Source organism: Stegodyphus dumicola, chromosome 7 (genome assembly GCF_044657685.1).
Source record: "Stegodyphus dumicola isolate Sdum_Otavi_A_Nest chromosome 7, ASM4465768v1".
NCBI lineage: Eukaryota > Metazoa > Arthropoda > Arachnida > Araneae > Eresidae > Stegodyphus > Stegodyphus dumicola.
In genome coordinates, this window is record NC_140774.1 from 165,142,383 (window position 1) to 165,163,274 (window position 20,892).

The 20,892-nt window shown below is 33.6% G+C and overlaps 1 protein-coding gene across 4 annotated transcripts in view; it reads right to left on the minus strand.

Moving 5' to 3' along the window:
- The window catches only part of LOC118190517 (uncharacterized), a 309,842-nt gene that overhangs the window by 179,049 nt on the left and 109,901 nt on the right, over positions 1–20,892 (minus strand). Inside the window, exon 1 of one of the 4 annotated variants that reach the window (XM_085821047.1) lies at positions 5,466–5,570. The exons of the other annotated variants lie outside the window; for them this stretch is intronic. The gene's annotated coding sequence lies outside the window, so the exon portion shown is untranslated. Of the gene's footprint in view, positions 1–5,465; positions 5,571–20,892 lie in introns of those variants that run through there. 4 annotated transcript variants of the gene reach the window in all.

The window sequence follows — 20,892 nt, forward strand, 5'->3', positions numbered from 1 at the left end:
ATAAACCTCTAAGCGACAAAACATACTAAGCCATTGTTTTCAAACTTGTGCATTAAGAAAAGCCATAAAACTATTTTATAGATTCAGAATACAGACATAATTAGTCTCCACCAGGACTTGGCTATTGGGTCCCCTAATCCCCAGTCGCCCTTTAAAAGGGGGAATATATGAGGTACTTTCTCCTTCCCTCGAGCATTCCTTTGTGGTGTAACGGTAGCACACTCGGCGCGTTTCGAGAGGCCCAGGTTCGAGTCCCGGCAAGGGCTCTACTCATTTCTCATGTCTCCTGCTTCAAAATATCCTAATAACTCTACAAAGTACAATACATAGTAAAATCTCTCGTAACAGGAGCACAATCAAATTAATGGTATTTAAGGGTCTAAAAGTAAATGTAAAATTTAGACCTATAAGGTAAAAAATATGCATAATGTGCCAACAGTCTGAAATTTAAATATATACATTAACGTAACCAGCATTATCAAACCAACGGACTAAAAAATTATCTAGAACATAAAGATGAACAACGAATCGCTTTTTAATCGTCAATTTGTGGACTTTGAAAGCAGAGTCTGAGATTTTCAGAGTGTATTCACATTGGAAGATGCCAGATTTATTTCGTCTGTTGCTCGAAAAGATGTAAAAGAATTACATTAAGCCTCTGTTGGCTTAAACTGTAGTCTAATTCATATTCGTAGACGACGAATCGAGTGACGAATATTCTCAGTTTTCAAATACCTTTAGCGTCCATGCACGAGATCTTGGATTTAGTTGCATGTTCGGAGAAGGTTAGTATTAGTGAAGAGGAGCTGCAGGCTTGGGTGGATGTAGACAATTCTCTTTCCATCACACTTTCTCAAGATGATAGAGAAATAATTGGACATGTACTGGGAAAGACGAAAGACAATGAAAATGAGGACACGGATGAAAATGAAAAACGACATGCCGAGTAAGAAATTTACCTGAAAGGAAACTGAGGAAGTATACCGTAATTTAATAAGATATTATGGAGTAGCATTGTATACACAGCGAATTTTTAAAACCACGGCGATAATCTTGCAAACTGGCGGACATTCGAAGTTATGTATCATATCACACCAAGAAATTCACAACTTCATTTGTCAATAAATACAATAATTTTAAGCCTGTTTAATTTCGTTTTTCTGAAATGCAAAATCAAGTCTATGTGTTTTAGTTTTAAATAACCTCTGCTATCTTTGATATTCTTTACTTAACTGTGACCAAAAAGACTACCTACGGGTTTCGAAAGCTGCAATTTCTACAGATGGCCTCGCAAAACATGAAAAAAATTATAGAAATATATGTCAATTTTAAGGTAGATTTTAAAAGGGACTATTCAAATTTGAAAGATTTTGTAGTGACAATAACGAGGATTATAAATACGAACAAAGATTCAGTTGGAATTCAGCACTGAGACTCAGATTTTGGACTTTATATGTTTTTTTTTTTTTTTTTTTCCCTTATATATATATATATTTTTTTTTTCTGGCCAGTCCCATTTTTTAATCATACGGCCGGCTTTGTGCCGGCTAGGAGGATCGGGCTGTGCCCTTATAATAATAATAAAAATAACAATAATAATATCAATTATCCAGAATCGGCAAGGTCCCTTGGCTGCTGGTTAAAAAGGATTCTACCATACAATAATTTGTGAAAATTCCAATATCCTCGAAAAATAAAACTTATCCTTTGTGGGGCCTCTATATTACACCAAAAGGGCGTTAGCCCAGAAAGGCTATTAGCCTGGAAACGGCATTTTCCGTCGAGTCACTAGAAGCATTGAATCACTTTTCAAATTGTGGCTACTAAATATCATCGGCCTGTTTAATATATAAAGAAATTAAATAATGAAGAATCTGCATGAACATATGTATGTTTCTCACGCTGTGAGAAAACAACGGTACCTACAGCAATCAATTTTAAACAACGTAGTCCTCCACCCGAATATGGGCCTGAATTCGGAATTTCGAATTTGTTTTGTTGTCTATTTCCTATTTTGTAAAACTTTAACGAATTTTCGATTAAAAATGCATGATTTTAAAGCCAGCTTTGGCAACACTGAACGAAAGAAAATATTTTTATCTCCAGCTTGCGAGACTGTCTATCGGAAATTCCGATGATATGCTGTTTTTAAATATAATTTACTCAAACGTGCGTCGGCCCAAATGCTCTCGAAACGGCTTTTGAAACGTGTATGTGTGTGTAAATTGGGGGGGGGGGAGTAATTTGAAAATGGATCCCTAGCCATTATGAAATTAAAAAATATCTAATTAATTATTTTAGACGCTTTAGCTTTATGGGTCCCAGATTTTCAAAAATTCTTATTTTAATTTTAAATTGCGGAACTCCAGGGTTCCGCGGAACATAGTTTAAAATCCACCAAACTAAAGCGATCAACAACTAGCCATTTATCTTTTTAGCTGTCTGATACAAGCAACAGATTCCCATCATTTTTAATACAAACAACAGAAAGCTACTTAAAAAGTTATGTTTATTAGTGCGAACATAGCATGCGGCTAGGAAATTAACCAATTTCCAAGCACTAGACATCATTTCCTACTTCGCTCGCGAGTTGCCTAATTGCATGTCCTTGCATTTACAAAGTATTAGGCTTAACAAAGGCGGCCCGATTTCCTTTGCCGATTCAAACGCCATCAAAAGAACGCCGCCGTGCAGAAAGATAACGGTTAGCGAACTCAAAAGTCTAAAGAATATTATTTCTTTTAATTGCCATCGTGGCAATGAAAAGCGGCAAAGAACGACATAACACGGAAGTAGATATTTCTCTTCATCAACTCATAGGTTGCTCATTAACATTATTTTTAGCTTCACGGACTAATGGAATGTTTTACAGAAGAATCGGAATGCATTGTATCGTGTTGTAATTTATATTTCATTGTTATTACGGTACTTGATGATGTTGCGATTAAAAATGGCGTAAGTCCGTTGCCACTAAACGTAAAAAAGGAAACGAAATTAAACATCTTTAGAAGAGAAAGAGCTATGCAAGCAACAATATAAAGATATAAAATGTCCATACAATTTGCTAAACTAAAATCTGCATCAGAAAGCTTTTGAATTTAACTTTGTAAAATCAAACAGGAAAAATTTATTGCACAATTTTTCCCTCAGTTGTTTTTGACATCAGAAACGTTTTAAGAGACGTCTGTCAAAACATTTTTGGATTATTATATTCAGTATGATGCGCTCCGCACAGTTCGCAAAGTTCTGTCATTGTGTGAAATAAAAGTCTTTTAATTTAGCTTTCGAATTTGTTTAGCTAATTATAACTCCTGAACAGACTCGGCGATTTCAAAGCAAAATTAAAGTATTTCTTAAAGCCTTTTATTTAAAAATTGTATTTATTCTTTATTTTATTTAAAAATTGTATTTATTCTTTATTTTATTTAAAAATTGCATTTTTTCTTTATTTTTTAAATAACTAAAGAACGTAAATTTAAAGATATTTCATTTATAATAATCATCTGGCAAAAGCCATATAATAGGGATACAGTCATAAACTTTCCTTTAATTTAATTTATTATTTAATTATTTCCTCATGTGTTGAAGACAAAATTAAAAAATCTGATGTGTACACCACATGACTTCCTTGTACGGAATATTAAATTATACGCATTTTTTCTCGCATTTCATTTAAACTTATTGGATTGAATTAAATCTACTTCGCCGACAGCGCATAAACTACAATAGAATAAATGCATTCTTTAAAATTCAGTCTAGTATTTGTTTATCATAGCGACACTCTAGCGCTAGATTCACTTAACAGTATTATATTTCGTTCATATTATAACTCATAATGCACAAAATTTATATAATTTAAAGAACAGAATTATCTAATCGTTGCCACATGTTCTATTCAAATACTATAATAAAGCTAGAAAGATGTATAAAAGAAATTAAGCAAACAAAACAAAAAAAGAAACAGTTTTTCACAGACGATTGAGTATTTCTCATTCAATTAATTCAGTTCTCACTTCGCGAGAAGGCAAAAATACATAAAAACTCAAAATATCTATATTAAAAATTACTAAGTAAATCATAAACACTTATTTCCTCGAAAAAATTCCAAAAAGGATTAAGCATGATTTAATTGGCAATAATAAATGAAGGCGTTATCTTTGTTGTTGCCAAGCTAAGTTTCTCTAGATTGGCAACAAATCCACTAGTTTTTGTTTCAAATGTAAACAATCAATGGCCGCCATCAAAGAAAAAGGCTTAGCGGCACTTAAACAACTTTAAATTTGTTGATAATTCTAAAAATATTGCATACAGATTTACTAAAGGCATAAAAACCTTAACTGGAAGATAAAAACAACATAATTCAATCATTTTTAAAGCAAAAAATGTACAATTTACAAACATATAAGAGTAAAGAAACAGATCACTGAGCCGGGTAACAAAGTGGATATATATATAAATATATTTATATACGTTTAATGCGGCCGATTGCAACCAAAATACGAGTTGCACACCTACATGTTATAGCAGTCCTATATATAAAATTTCCACGTTCTGAGGCTACTCGTTTTGAGTTATGCGAGATACGTACGTACGCACGTACGTACATACGTTCTTACAGACGCCACGAAAAATTCTCTTCAGAATTAATTTTAAAGCAGTTTTATCATTTTTTTTGGAGGAAACGAGTCTTTTATTCTGTCCTTACGTACAGATATCACGCAAAAACATCGTTAAATTGCATTCGATAGCGGTCAAAATGGATATTTTCGTTGAAATATGCTGCCTGAAACTTTTCGCGATTACAATACTTTTTACTTCGTAAAAGGAAGTAAAAACACTGCCACGTTAATTAAATATTGATTTTAACTAACAAGTTTGCGTGTTTCTGTTGAGTTTTGTCTGATCAAATTTGACAGAATTAAGTTTTAAGTGTAGATTTTAGAAGAAAAAAATTCCTTGTAAATACACGATAAAAATATTTAGCACGAATTTTTTTTTCATTAAAGGAAAAAAGAAATGCAGAATAACGGTAGAGTTCTTTTATGTAATAGCAATTTTTCAGTATTGTGCTATTTTTTATGTATAGTATAGTGTATTTTTTTATGTATATTATACTTTTTATATGTAAATTAGTTTAAGATTTTTTTTGGCTTAAGAAGTGTATTCCATAATTCATAACCTTCAATTTTTTCCCATAATACGCTTTATCGAGTCCTTTTAAGAAGCTCGTGCTATTCTTCAGAGAAACATACCTTTCTTTAAATAACAGATCCCCCCCCCCCGTTTTCAAGAAATTCTTGTTGAATATACTATTTTCCCGATTAGAAACAGAAATCATCGACAGACTAACAGTATTATTGTTTATTTACTTTTTTATTGCTGTTGTCAATACCTTTCCACTCTGAACGCATATCACGTGCTACAGTCAGAATGATCAGACAGAAACAAGATCTGTGGCGAATTACCTCTTAAGGTGGCGAGGAAGGCTGCTCAGTTTCGGTCCATTTTCTTTCGTCTTCCTTTTAAAATGTGTATCATGGGAAAACAGAATCCCTTAGAACAGGGAAAAAAAAGATTACTAGTCCACCTTTTCTGTGTCTTTTCAAATGGTGTCCTCCATTTCTAAGACGTTTTATACATATAAAATTACAAAATTGATTAATGAATAAAAACTGCATGTTTAATACTGCATATTTAAAAAAAATAATGAACTACTTTTATGATAATTTAGTTGGAACTTAAAAGAATTAAATTTTAAAATAGTTAATTAATATGGATTATAAAATTTCAATTTAAAAATAAAATGCGTGAATTTAATTGCAAAGCAATTAATAAAGCTATAAATTTACTTTTGTGCTGTTAAGTGCACTGATATTTTGTGAATAATCATAATTAAAAAAAAAAAAAAAAAAAAGAATAGTGCGCCCGTTTACCAAGTATTTTTATTTGTTTGTTTGGATCTCTTGGGAAAATTCCTAAGTGTGTTCGGCTACATTAAATGCTTTCTAAAGCATTTCGAGTACCATTACTAATTATCTCCGACAGCAGAATGCTGAAAATGGTATTTTAAAAATTCGCAATTGTCTTAATTCTTAAGCTTCTTAAATTTTGTGATGAAGGGAAAAATGAGTTGAATTTTCTTTTAAGAGCTTAAGACATTAACAAAGAAAAGCTAAGAATTAAAAAAAAAAAAAAAAAAAAGATTAAAATTAATTTCGAAATAATGGCCATCAACTTTTTTCTTAGAAAATATTTAAATACTTTTTTCGCCCTAATTACAGCAGTTCTTCGATAATACTCTAAATCCTTAACTCTTTGAGAAATGCGAAAAAAATACGAAAACTGGCTGCTACAAATCGACATTTTCTCTTTTCTATCGACTTACATAAAAACTCTTTTTTTTTTTTAAGGAAAAGAAAAAAAAAAAAAAAACTTCGATAATCTTTTTTAAACCAAAAGCATTCCCATATAACACGACCCACACTACTTTCACTGCAACTGTAACTGCAAGCTCGTTAACAGTATTAAGGGGAAATCACCGTTAATTACTACTCTTCGTTTAACGCGAAATAAAAGAACATTTAAAAAAAATTATTTTTGCATCTTAGCATTCTGTTCATTGAAGGTACTGAAAGTTCACGGTCACAGAATTTCGCCCGAAGGACATTCTCTTAACGGTAACTGCACTGGAAACAAACATTCCGCCAAGCCAGTCTGTTGTTTGCTGAGTATCCCCTGGGAAAGTGCATTGGGCATGCCAGGTCAGGTAAGGTTACAGTACCGTAACAACTGGAGATTGTTATGGAAGTGATTTGGAGGAAGGAAAATCCGATCGCCAGCATGTTAAGTCTGACTCTATATTTCGAGGACTTGCTTGTCATCTCTTCGCGAGAGCCTGCTTCGTTCTTTTCCATGATTTGTTTTGGAGCAACGAAAGAATGGGATAAGGACTGTTGAAAACTACCGTTCGTATCGATTTTGATGCTTGAAAACAAACCAGTTTTCAATGCAAATAAATAAAACTGCATTTATAGTGTAAGTTTGCATATTCCTTTTTGTGCTCTCAATTGCGGTGGCGTAGCTAAAGCTTTGGCCGCCCGGGGCGGTCCCGGAATTTGCCGCCCCTCTTGATAAACAAACATATGACTAAAAAATGTAAAAATGATGTATAGGGAAATAAATTTAAATTCTACGAGTATTTTTGAAAAAAAGATTTCAATTCCAACTTACAAAATTATATTACTGTTATATTCTGGCTTGTTTTTTTGATTCGAAAAGCAATTCTAAAGGTCATTGTAGAGGTCTACTTAACTGCTCCTAATAACATAAAATGCTATGCAGATAATGTGGAATGATTTCTTAAACTCGCCGCCCAACCGGGATGAAGGTGACTGCCGCACAAAAGGCCCCGCGTTCGAATCCCGGAGAAGGTAGGCACGTTTATAGTGTACAAATGTTATAATAATTACAAAAATGTGTATAGTGCATGTGCCACACGGGGACACTCTAAATATGCGGTGAGTCAAAAGTCCTCTCGAGAGGTTGGTAGAAGGCAAAAGGGTGGGAGGCCCTTGGACCCGTCCCCCCCTCCCGAATATATGGTCACCTATCTACAAAAATTCAAGAGGAGCGGTCTCCCACGTTCCTGTTCGGTTTCCCCTAGTAATAAGGCAAATAAACTCTGAAAATGCTTCTCTCTAAGCGAGGAATTTTGCCTTATTAATGTCACCGTGATCATAATTTAGCTTATATTTGTAATTATCATTCAAAAGTTCCGAGAGAATAAAAAAGGTAAAGGAAAAAAAATCTGAAAAAAACATTAGGTCTTCCAGATGCCCACATTCAGTGAAGAATTACGTTACTCAAAATTTGATGTCTCTAGGTATCATTGTTTTATCACAATGCGATAAACATACATACATTTATGCAGATCTGCATGACAATGAAGAATCAATTCTTCATCATTTAATTTCTTTAAATATAACACAAGGCGATAATATTTGGTGGCAACAGTTTGAAAAGTGTGATACGGACATTTATAGTGAATCGACACAAAATGCCAAACTAACAAGATTGTGCAGCTGTTGAAAATTCGCGCTGATTTCTCTGAATACTTTACTTAGAGGAAAAAAAAACACTCTTTTACCTCAATTTAATTAAATATGGAAAATCGGAATCTCATTACTTATACTTTTTCGATGTCTCGACGATCCACAAGACTAAACCTTATAAAATAATGTTCCATCCGAAAAATATTGCCCCCCAAAATGTGCTTTCCAGGGTGGACACTCCCCTTCTAGATACGTCACTTGTCAATTGATGTATTACGTGAACCTTCAACACGCTGTTACAATAGTTCCTCATTGTGATGATGTGAAAAATGAGGAATGCCCTCGCCGGGACTCGAACCTGGACCTCTCGGATACGTGCCGTGTGTGCTATTGCTACACCACGAAGGCATGCAGAAAGGAGGGAGAAAATAGCTTACATGTGTTTTATTTTTTATAGCAAGTAGAACAATTTTCTAAACATAAGCATACGTACCGAAGCAATATTTAAAAAGTTGGATTTCGTAATTTCTACAAAAGTGATTTCTTTAAATTTAAAAAGGCTGAAATCATTTATGGTTCTTTGTGTCACTTAAAATACTTTTGGAACTGAAAGTCTATGTATACGACAAACGGTTGCGAAAGTAAATGCTGTGATTTTGGTATTCAAGGTGTATATGCTCTCTCATGGCCCGAATATATAATTCCTCGTATGGCTTGCCGGGACGAGGGTCTTGGTCGTGGTGTTCTGTTCTGTATATGCTCTCTGTGGTCTACCTCGTAACGGTCCCTCCATGGTCGCGGTAGAGGGGCGGCAACGTTCTCCGGATGGGGAGTGGCAAATGAACTTGCCACGAGGCTGCGGGTGGCATCCTATCATGGAGGCTAGAGCAGATCTTGGTGATACATTTTACATCACGATATGGTTGTGCTCGGTAATGAGTACTCTGGCTGAGGATGCTCGTCATGGGGTCATATTGTCGGCACAGTCAGGGTGAATGTTGTATACCGGTGATAGAACGTATTTTAGTCTTGGAATGGGTCAATACCATTTAGTATACATGCCTATATACATTTGCGAAAATCGAGGAGTATCAACGGGCTGGAAACTGCAGCGCTTTAAAATGCGCCTTAAAAAGTTATCCATGAAAGCATCTCTTCTCTTAGGCAGCTAACTCTTTTATTGTCTTAAATGGTTAAAACAAAACAGTCGCTCCTCCTATTTTTCAAAACGATTTTTGTTTCTTCAAAATCCACAGAGTTTTTCTTTTTTTTAATCCGGGCCAAAGTTTGCTTTTTTGCTTAATTTTAAACTTTAAATAAGCGTGTCTCGTTTCAAATTAAACATCAATTTTTATTTACAGTATTTATTCATTCTAAAATACATAAACGATCTCTTTTCTTCAGGAAAAGAATAAGCGGGGAGGAGGGAAAAAGGAAACGAAGAGCAAAGTGATCTTAATGGAAAGTATTCCATTCAGGAGCAGCTGCAAGATATCTCTTTTCCGTTAAAGTTGGGTAATGAGCACCGAAACACCATATTTGCACGGCAACCGTAATCGGAAGTTATGCTGCAGCAGATGGAGACAAATAAAAGTAAAGACTTTTCTGCTTACATAAGGGACAGACTGAAATAACGATTTTTCTCATACAGGTTCTTTTCTCGTCGAATATAACTATTGTTCGCTTAGCAAGAATCAGGACAAATCTGTTGTTCCGTATTCCGATTTCTGTATACATTGCAATTAAGATATAACGAATAAAATTCTATACTTACGTAAACATTCGTACTGAATATGCAGGGGCGTAGCTAGAGAGGGTCAAGGGGGGCATCTGTCCCCAGGCGCAGAATCCAAGGGGCGCCAAACTGATGTTAGGACATTTTAGAATTAAATGCTTTGCATCCTTGGCAAGCAGTATGGGGCGCGAAACCTTTAGTTGTCGCTGGGCGCTGAAAACCCTAGCTACGACGCTGTGAATATGAATACATTTTGGCTTTTATGCATTTCTTAAAGTATTATGCAAATATATTTATTTATTTAGTATACTGCTTTTATTTATTTATTTAATAATTTTACAATGCATTTTTGTATATTTTTATATATCTTTAATATGTATTTTTGGGAGCATATATGTGTATGTATATTTTTTGTACATTTGTTTACAGTGTATTTTTTGTGTTTTTTGGTGTTATATATTGGTTATATTTTGGTGTTATATATTTTTGGTGTTTTTTGGTGTTATATATATATATATATATATATATATCAAGGGCGTTATAATCTAATTTATAGACACTTATTGTGTTTTTAAGTTTTTATTTCGTGTATTATTTGTACATCTTGTAATTCCGAATAGATCAAAATTTGAATTATAAAGATAGATCAACTAGAACCGACTACAGCTGTGGTCAAGTTGATTACATTTTTGATGATTTCTTACCAACTTGGAGACATTCTAGAAATTTCCCGAAGAAGAATTTTGAAATCCTTAAGTTTCGAAAATTGCTCGACCTTTTCGACCTATAATGGTGATTATAAATCAAATTCTTCGCCCTCCTTTAAAACAAGAATAATAAAAGGATGTTAACTGGGCTATTTTTTACCTTTAAAAATATATTTATATATATATGCTGCACTCTGACCTTAAGCAGCAAGGGAGATGCTGGGTTTTCATTCGACATTACGTGATTCGTTCGGAAACATAGATGGAATTAACATTATACATCACACAATGAGAGTTTTTCTTGTTTTCATATAAATTTCTTTCTTCATCCTCTTTTAAAACAACAATGATGAAAAAAAAATTCCATTAGATGGATTTCTAGATTTTATTTTCAAATTAGCCGCGTAACTCCCCACACCGAATGCGTGCCAGATGTATTAATTTATCTAAGAAAACAATTATTCTCAGAAAGTCAAGCCTATTTTTAGCAGAGCAAAGTCATAGGAAGGATTGGAAATTCAATAGCAGGGTAGCATAGCTGACTAAAACAAAACCGTATAGTAATAATAATTCATTAGAGAAAGTGCGAGTAAATGTCAAAGATAGTACTGGATAAATACATTTTTTTTAACACAAAGGAGTAATAGCCCAGAAGGGCTATTAGTCTCAAAACGGTATTTTGTGGCGTTTCATTATAAACGGCGAATTACTTTTGAAATTGTTGCCACCGAATATCATCGCCCAGTTTTACATTTAAAGAAATTAAATAATGAAGAATCTGCATGAATGCATGCATGTTTCTCGCATTGCGAAAAAACGACAATATCTAAAAGCCATCAAATCTTGAATAACGTAATCCTCCATCCACACATGGGCACCTGGAAGCCTGTATTTGGAATTTGGCGTTTATTTTATTATCTATGTCACATTTTGTGAAACTAACGAATTTTTGATTAACAAACTCAAAGATTTCAAAGCGTGCAATGGCAACACTGTACAGGGGAAAAAAACTGTTTAACTCTGTGCGAGCCTGTCTATCGGAAATTCTAAAGCCCACCAGCAGCCGAGCGGTAAAGTCGCTGAACACTGGTAGTTCGGTCCGAGGTTCGAATCCCGCGAACGGGCTGGCTGCATGGGCGTTTTCGTGGTTTTCCCCATGTGTAACGTGTATACGAGCCAGTTTCCTTAGAAAGTCCTCCACGAAGGCATCCCTCCCCTTAGGCAGATAGCCCTCGAGGCTTTGCCATAATCACACACATACACACGGAAATTCTAAAGGTGTGCTGCTTTTAATATTTTGTGAAAATGCTGTTGAATTGAATTTTACGTGGTTTAAGTGCGAAGAACAGGATATTTAACAAATAAATGTAGCACATAAAAGTTAAAAAACTCCCGTTCGGGCGTAATATAAAGTCTAAAAGCTTTCAAATTTTTTCCTCTTTATCGCAGAATGATATATATAAATTTTAGCGTTAAATTAAAAATAACATACCGTAAGAATATAAATAATAACATAATTATTAGATGTAAAAGAGTGAATATTTATTGCCGAAAAACGATTTTTAAATTGAAACATTTGACTGATAACGTGCCATTAAAACTAAAAGGAAGAAAATAAAACAAATCAAAAAGTTTTTTACAAACAAAACTCTTATTTGAAACTCATTAAATATTTAATGAACTAAAAAAGAAAAAACATTCATCTGCAATTTTATGTTACGAATTAACGAAAGTAACCGATGGTACTTAAATTAGAATGAGCGTAATGTATCTAACAACACAGAAAACGATACTGCTATAATCCTTCTTCACTAAAGAGGCAAAAAATATGATTCACAGTCATACATTTTTCAGTCTGATGCGATATGGAACCCACATAAAAATTTCGATAGAAAAATAAGCTAATTCTCTCTCATTATATCCAGCAACAATGGCATGCAGTTTTTAATGATTTTCGTTTTTCTAATAAAATGGTCGTAAAAGCTCAAGGTCCATCCAATATTTCACATATATTCAATTTTAGTCGATTAAATGTGGCAAAAAATTGATCATATCATAATTCATCTAAAATCAATAACGCGGACGAACAAATACACAAACAAACATTCTTTCTTATATGTATAGATTTTGTAAAACTTACAAATTTTTGATTAATAAACTGTACGATTTGAAAGCGAGCAGTAACAACACTTTTTGAAATAAAAAGCATTTTTATCTCCAACGCCCGAGACTGTTGCCACTCGGAAAAATGAGTGCGAAAATTAGCGTTTTCAAAGTTTTTAATTAGTATTTCGGCTAAGTAAAATCGTACGAAGATGGGAATAGTAGAAATGGCTTCCCACGAATTTTTGGAATCGGGAACAATGTATTTAATGTTTGGCAATGATATTTTTAGTTTATCCTAAAACTTCGAAAATTTTTATTAACAAACTCTATGCTTTGAAAGCGAGCAGTGGCAACAATTTTCGAAATAAAGCAGATTTTCATCTCCAGCTTGCGAAACTGTTGCCACTCGGAAAAATGAGAAAGAAAATTATCGTTTTCCCGAGTTTTTAATTAATATCTCTGAATTTAGCTTTTTTTGGGGGGGTTGGGAAGTGGAACGTCCACCTCTTCCAAAACCTAGAAAAGTATTGTAGAAAGTTTGGTGACGATGACTGAATTATTAGAGGACAAACACACGGACTTTCTTCTTTATATACTATATAGATAATAAAAGCACGCGCACCTAAAATAACAAATTCTTATCACGGAACTGTATTATTAAAAGTATAATCTTTTATTTTTATAAATTTATCAAAGACGCTCCCCGCTTTATTATTCGTGGTATAAAACTTCAGATGAATTTTGTGAAAAGAATTATTTAACTCCATTTTCCAATAAATTTAGATGACAAATTATTTTTCTTCTTTTAGTTCATAAAACATTTTTAAAGTTTCGAAAAAAAACTTTAAAAAAAAAATTTTTTTTTGTTGTTGTTTCATTGAACAGAAATATATTTTCAGAATAAAATTGAATTAGTTAATTTTATACCATATGCATTATTTTCTAAATCTTTTTGGATCAAAACAGAGTAAAACAAAATTAGTGTAAAAACAGAATAAACAAAATTCTGACAAGTTGCTTTTATTCATTTTCTTCCCATCTTTTGCAGGTTTGGAAATAACGCGACCATTACCCAGAAATGAATTTTTCACGGTTTACTAAACAGGTTAAAGCAAAGGGCTTGTGTCTGCAGCTGCGACGCAAGACAAGACTCCGTAACCCGAATTAAACGACAGCTGTGTCGACACACACACGCGACACAAAGACAATAACTAAAGAGGTGAACGTACGTGGAAGAAAAACAATACCAGAAATAAGACAATGCATAACCGAAAGGCGATGGGAAGCTTCATCTTCAACTTTGAAAGTCCCGTTCATTTGTAAGTGCCAGCGACCTATAAGACGCTATCAATGAACAATGAAATAATTGCAGTAGCCAATTAAATCTGCCATAAAATAAGTTGAAAGATTAAACCTAATTAGCTACTTAACTGCATATGCTTGATCTTCTCTTGCTGTGACGTTTTAGCAACTAAATAGAGACGCTTTAGCAACTAAATGGAAGTCTAAATCTGCAACTAAATACAAATGTAATAGGGAATAGGAATGACAACCTTTAACAATATGCAGTTTCGTGAAAGAATGGCTGCTATATTAAATCCAAAATAAATACAAATTAAATCAAAGACAAATACAGAAATTTGTAAATAAATTTAATAATAAAAGCGAATAAAACCCCCTGTAATTATTCCAACTGAAGATGAACAGTATTAATTCCCCGTAACATTTGATGCAGTTCTACCAAAGTGAATTTGACGCTAGAAAAAATAAAAGGAATAGCTATTAGAAGAGAAATAAGCTTCGAACCAACGTCCACTCTCTCTCTCTCCTCCTTTGCCGAAAGACGTTATGAGGGCAAGGTTCAAATACCAGAGAAGGCGGATAAATGTATAGTGTCTGTATGGCAAGGGGTGGCTCAAAATATATGGCCAGATTGAAGTCGTCTCGAGACTGCAATGCGTGTTTTCAAAAAGATGTAGAAAATCACTGAATTAATATTTTTTTATCATTCTTGTTTTAATACAGGGCGAAAAATTTGCTTTGTAATGTGTGAAAAATTAAAAAATTTATATCCAGTGCATTTTCAGATGTTTAAATTTTAAAATCAAAAACGTCAAATGATCGAGAGATTTTCAAACATTTGCCAAAAAACTCAGAAATTAATTTACAATTTTCATACAAGTTTCAATGAAAAGATTTTTTTCCGCTGTAATTGATGGTGTAAAGAGTATGTTACAGTTTGATATGTTTAGTCTGTCCGTTAAACAAAGATATGAGCGAAAAATCGTTTAAATATCAAATAAAAAGAATCTAAATTAAATTTTGAAGAAATCCTTTCCCCACCTTGCATTGTCTTCAACCAAAAGAGCATGCACAAAATTTGAACACGATAGGTTATCAGAAAGCAGTTGAAAATTCGATGACAAAATTCCAACCGTAATGAAGCACCATGAGTGAACTAAATAAAAGCTTAATTTATAAATTAAACAACAAAAATCAGCGTTATATTTTCAATCATCATCCTCAGCTGAAAAAGCATTTACGCTTTGGCAGCTGAAGATGATGGTTCGGTAAAACCATCGAAACTAGTCCAGTGAAAATTTGAAAACGTCCAAATACGTAAAAGTTACTTATCTTTTGTTTTAATTAAAGCTATCATTTATATATTTTTCTTTATGTTGATTAATTTAGAGGAAGAGTAGGTGCTAATTTTATTAAATACGTATATATGCATACAAAGAAATTGTTTGTAAATATTGCGTAAATTTACGCACTCTTAAACCCAGTTTTACCTTAAATAAAAGCTCATACAATCAAAGATATTAATAATAAAATAAGTCCCCGACTTAGGTCAGAATCGACTTATAACGGGATCGCTGAAACGACCCTTGTCGCTGACGACCTGTGGATCTTTCTGCAGAAAATTGTTTGGCGCGTGTTGTCCTGTAACGGAAACGATCGGTAATTATTGAAATATTCAAAAGAAATGTCGCCATATACTGACAGCCTTAGCAAATATCATGCAGCAAAATAGTAAGTAAGCATTAATATGTTATACTCGCTTTCACTGGCTGAAGCCTAAAGAAAGAGAAAAAGAAATATTTCCTCTGATCTAGCCACCAAATCTTTATCATTAATTCAGGTAACGCCACGGTAAGAATATCTGTTCATATAATTCATCATCATTATCGACCCATATTTCCCAAAAATTGCTCTAGGCTTTGCATGCCGTTAGCGAATGAGGTTATTCTTTGCAATAAAAGACCTCAACGTGGAGGATGGTCTCGGATTCGGATTCTTTTAAGCGCAGGATTAGGTCCGTGACAGTTCCATCCCCACTTAGAAGACTTTGCTGAAGTCTTTCCTTTTGAATGATGTCTTAAGCTTCTAATGGCTCAGTTTCGATTCTGTTGGAACATTAATGGCGTCCTGTTATGGACCATTTGGTAGAACACGACATCCGTAATCTGTTTTGAAGTTTAAAAGGATGACAGTACGCGAGTTTGATGAGGCAACCCACTTTCTTTTTAGAACTCCTGCTTTATTTTTAAACTAATGCTATTTGGGAAAGTCTGCAATCAAATGAATTAGAAAAACAGAATGCTACTAAACTATGTCTAATCTGGGTGATTTTAAAATTTAAAAAAAAAAAAAAAAAAAAAAAAAAAAAAAACATCTGAAAGGTTTCAGATTTTAAATTACGTCCAAAGGGGCGTTTTTTTAACATTTTGTGTGTTACATTTATTTATTAAATATCATGTTCTTTGCACTGAAACCATAAAATTCAGTTCAATAGCAATGTCGCAAAATAATTTTAAAATGATCCTATCTTTAGTATTTCCGATACACAGTTCCGCACGCTGGAGATAAATGTTCCCCCCCCCTCCCGTAGAGTGTTGCCATGGCTCGCTTTTAAATCGTTGATTTTGTTACTCGAAAATTCGTTAAAGTTTTACAAAATATGAAACCGATAATAAGAGAAATTCCAAATTTCGAATTTATCTTCCACATGCCCATATTCGTAGCAGGATTACGTCATTCAAAACTCGATGGCTGTATGTACCGTTGTTTTATCACATTGCGAGAAATATACATCTATTGATGCAGATTTTTTATTATTTAATTTCTTCAAATATAATGCAGGACTCTAACATTTGGTGGTAACTCTAACAACAGTCCTTCGGGGACAAAGAGCCCCTTTGGACTAATTATCTTTTTGGTGAATGGCCTAAAAGTCCAAACAGTAACGTTTTTCATTAATAAAAAGTGGGTTAAGTCACTCAAACAAATAAAAGAGTTTTAAAAAATCAAGTTTAAAATTCTAAATGAAAACAGCCCACATGTAATAATGGAATAGACTATTTCCAATTTATATTCTTATCTGAGTGACTACAAAATAATTAATTTATTCAAACAAAAACAAAACGACCTTTATTGATAAAAAGAATAGATTCTAGTACTTAAAAAAAGCAATAATCATAAGATAATTTATAAAATGAAAAATGGCTGATTGCAAGAACAGGCTTAAAATTCTAAATAAAAAATAGAAATATTTGACAAACTTCAAAGAAAATTAGTGAAATAGAATAACTACAAATTGTGTCTAATCTTAGTGATTATAAAATAATTAATCATTTTGTAGAAGAGCCTTAAGAATACTGGCAATGCGGATTTTTCTTCATCAAAAATAAGCACTCAACAACTAATTATAAAATAAAAGAAGGCTGATTAACAGAAAAAGGTTTAAAATTCTAGATAAAAACTGTCAGAAATATTTAATAAACATCTGAAAAAATGGAATGGCGGTGAATGGAATGCTTCTAAATTTTATTTCACCTGAGTGATTATAAAATAATTAATCTTTCCATTAAATGGCTTAAGAATTTAAACAATACGGTTTTTCTAAGCTTGATATTTTTTCCAATTAGCCATTTTTGATTTTTATGTACTTTCTTGTTTAACTTATTTTTTAAGTAACTACCAAGTTAAACAAGAAAGTAAACAAAAAAATCTAAAATGGCAGATTGAAAAAAAATCAAGCTTACGATTCTAAATAAGAAATAGAGTTTAAATAAAAAAAGGGGAGATGGAATGCTTCTAACTCATGTCTAAATCTCAATGATTATAAAATAAGAATCATCTTGTTAAATAAATAGCCTAGGAGTTCAAATAAAAGCGATTTTTCTTAACAAAAAGAACATGCTTACGCGTTTAAATACACAATTTCTCATCAAATTAAAAAAAAAGACCGATTATGAAAATAAGCTTTGTATTACACATTTTTAATTGAAATTTACATTTATGCATCAATCAAATTTTGAAAACATATTCAGCACCCTCATTTTAGATCAAGATCACCATTTAACTCTTGCTGCATTCATTTTAGCGTACCATATTTCCTCAGATTTTCTTCATTAATTAGCATACTTTTAAAAAATGAATGTTTGGCATCGATTGTCGGCATCGAGAGGCAACGGTTGGCAACTTTTTAGTCGTATTCCAAAAGTCCAAAAAAGTTTAAGATACCATGCACAGTGCTTCATTTATGTACAGTATATATTTTACCCTCTGCATTTGTATTATATTATCAAACAGTGTTATAAAGTAAGGATAGTTTTTTATATATAACAACGGATGCATCATATTCCTTTTATATTTTATTGGAAAAGTTTGTTTGGTATACGTCCAAGGATGTGGAACGGATTAATGACGTATTTACGGAGGTACAACCGTAATTAAATATTTACGAACGAGAAAACATCAAGCGGCTGATTACCGTCCATTCTTGAATCTGATCACAAAACGATTTGTTACAGAAATTCTATTGTCCCGTCCAAATTTGTCAAAGTATCAAAAGCATGGTATAAGAGTGATTCAGATTTATCCAGCCTCGTCGAAAAATTCCAAGCGCATGTAAACAACCTTGCGAAAGAGAAATGAAGTTACCATACGCTTTATAAATCTTTCTCCCCTTTTCTGTGCTTTGAATGAATGTTGCTCCTTGACCCAAATACTAGAATTAGAGGATGTTGTGTTGCTACAACATATTATTAAGTTCTTCTCGCTTTTGGATCATTTGCAATGCTTCCAACGACGAAGCTAGTTTTTCACAACTTTAGGAAATTAAAATGACATCTGTAAGTATCTTAACATAATATTCACGTTTTTGGAGAGAGTTTTTATTGAAGGAAGTTGAAGCTGTTTAAATAACTTTGTATATACCAGTCAACTCCCGATTAATCGACAACGAATTAACCGAGAAGCGGATTAACCGTGGCTTGTCTAAAAAAAAAAAAAAGCTAAGATTCTTCAGTGAGGAATAATGAAACATTTACGATCACAAACCATCAACAAAATTGTCTTCGAAAAATGCAAAGAACAAAACGAAAGTGCCAGCTAAAACAACAACGATAATAAATGATGTCGTAGTATTATTTGAGATTTGTTTTTTATTGGAAGCAGTAAGTAAAATATTATAAACATATCGTATGATCAAAACTTATGTAAATATAACTTCTTATGTAAATATGCAAATATTGTTATTTAATGTTATATAAAACAGTGGACTCAAATTGCATATATAAACATATCGTAGAAATCACATTGCATATAAAAACATATCGTATTATCATAAATATTATAAACATATCGTATGATCAAAACAAATCTAACCGGCTTTTTTACGCGAGTTTGAAATAAAAGATTCTGTTGAAATTATGTAAATATGCAAATATTGTTTTTTAATGTTATATATAACAGTGGACTCAAATTGCATAATTTTTTACGCGAATACACGAAAAACAGTTGACAGGCCAAATCCCCCCCTTTAAAAACGAAATCTTTCTTCAAAAAAAAAAAAGTGTCACTAAATTTTGCATCCTAAATGTTTATCAAAACATACATAAACAGTAATAATAATAAGTAAAAAATTCCAATTTATATTTAATTTGTGTCTGAAATCTAAAGGTTGGTACCTGCAAGAAATTTATGTTGGTTATACAATCAGGTTCAAAATGAAGAGAATTGCAAATTATGCCTATTTTTCCGAAAAGCACCGAACCAAAGCTGCCGCCGAAGAATCACGCAAATATTCAGAGTCGAATATGTAAACGTATACGTGCGTATCCGCAGAACTGCGATTGTGGATGGGATATAAGCGCATGAGGGGTTTTCGACGATCTGTGCGCTTTTTCACGACATTCGCCATGTTTCTCGCAAGAGTTCGGTAAATCTTGTAAGGTATCAGGTAAATAAAGTTACAACGAATGTGTACATGACAGAATGAGATGGAGAATTGTGGGGAGATTGGAGGCAGACAAATCACAAGCCCAGGAGACTACAGAGCTCAATGCAATGCCTAGTGTCGTTTGAAGTTTCTGGACATTGGATTCACATAGAAAAGACCTGGACAAAGTCGACCAAGATCCAGAACGACCGATGAGGATCGTTATTTGGCACTTTCAGCTCGCGACACAGGACTGTTACGGCTGCAAGCTTTCGCGTGAGTTGTATATTGCCATTGGGACTCGAGTTTCACCGTCTACAGTTGTCCGAAGCTTTATGAAATAAAGCTGTATGCTAGAAGACCGACTATTTGAGTTCCGCTCACAGCAGATTACAAGAGAAAGCGTTTAGCATGTTGCAGACAATATGCGACTCGAACCAAAGCTTCTAAGGAGCAATGCGCTTTTTACAGATGAGTCGAGATACAGCCTGGACACTAATTTTCGACGTATCTGTACCCGGAGAGAGCATGAATCACGATAACATCTTTCCCTCATCAAGGAAAAGGATCACTACGGGACTGGAGATGTAATGGTTTGGGTAGGTGTAATGTTGGACGGTTGCACAACCCTGCATGTGTTTGACAAAGGCTTCTTGACTGCTATTAGGTATACAGAGAAGATCTTAGAGCCTTACGTTCGACGTTTTTGGGGTGCATTGGCCTTGGGTTCCCGTTAATGGGCGACAACGCTCATCCACGGCTCAAATAGTCGGCGATTACCTGGAAAGTAAGGATATTCGTCACATGGATTTACCAGCCAAATCTTCTAACTTTAACCCTAAAAAACATGTCTAGTACGCTCTTGGGAGGGCAATTTTATCTCGCCATCCCTCTCCAAGAACCATCCCTGAGTTCAAAAGTGCCTTGGAGGAGTGAAATGGTCTGCCAACAGACACTACACATCTGCCTTCTGTCCAGTATACTGTCACGCTGCGCGATTTGCCTGGCTGTGAGAGAGGACCATACCCCATATTAGACTCATTTTCGATATCGCAACGCATTCTAGAC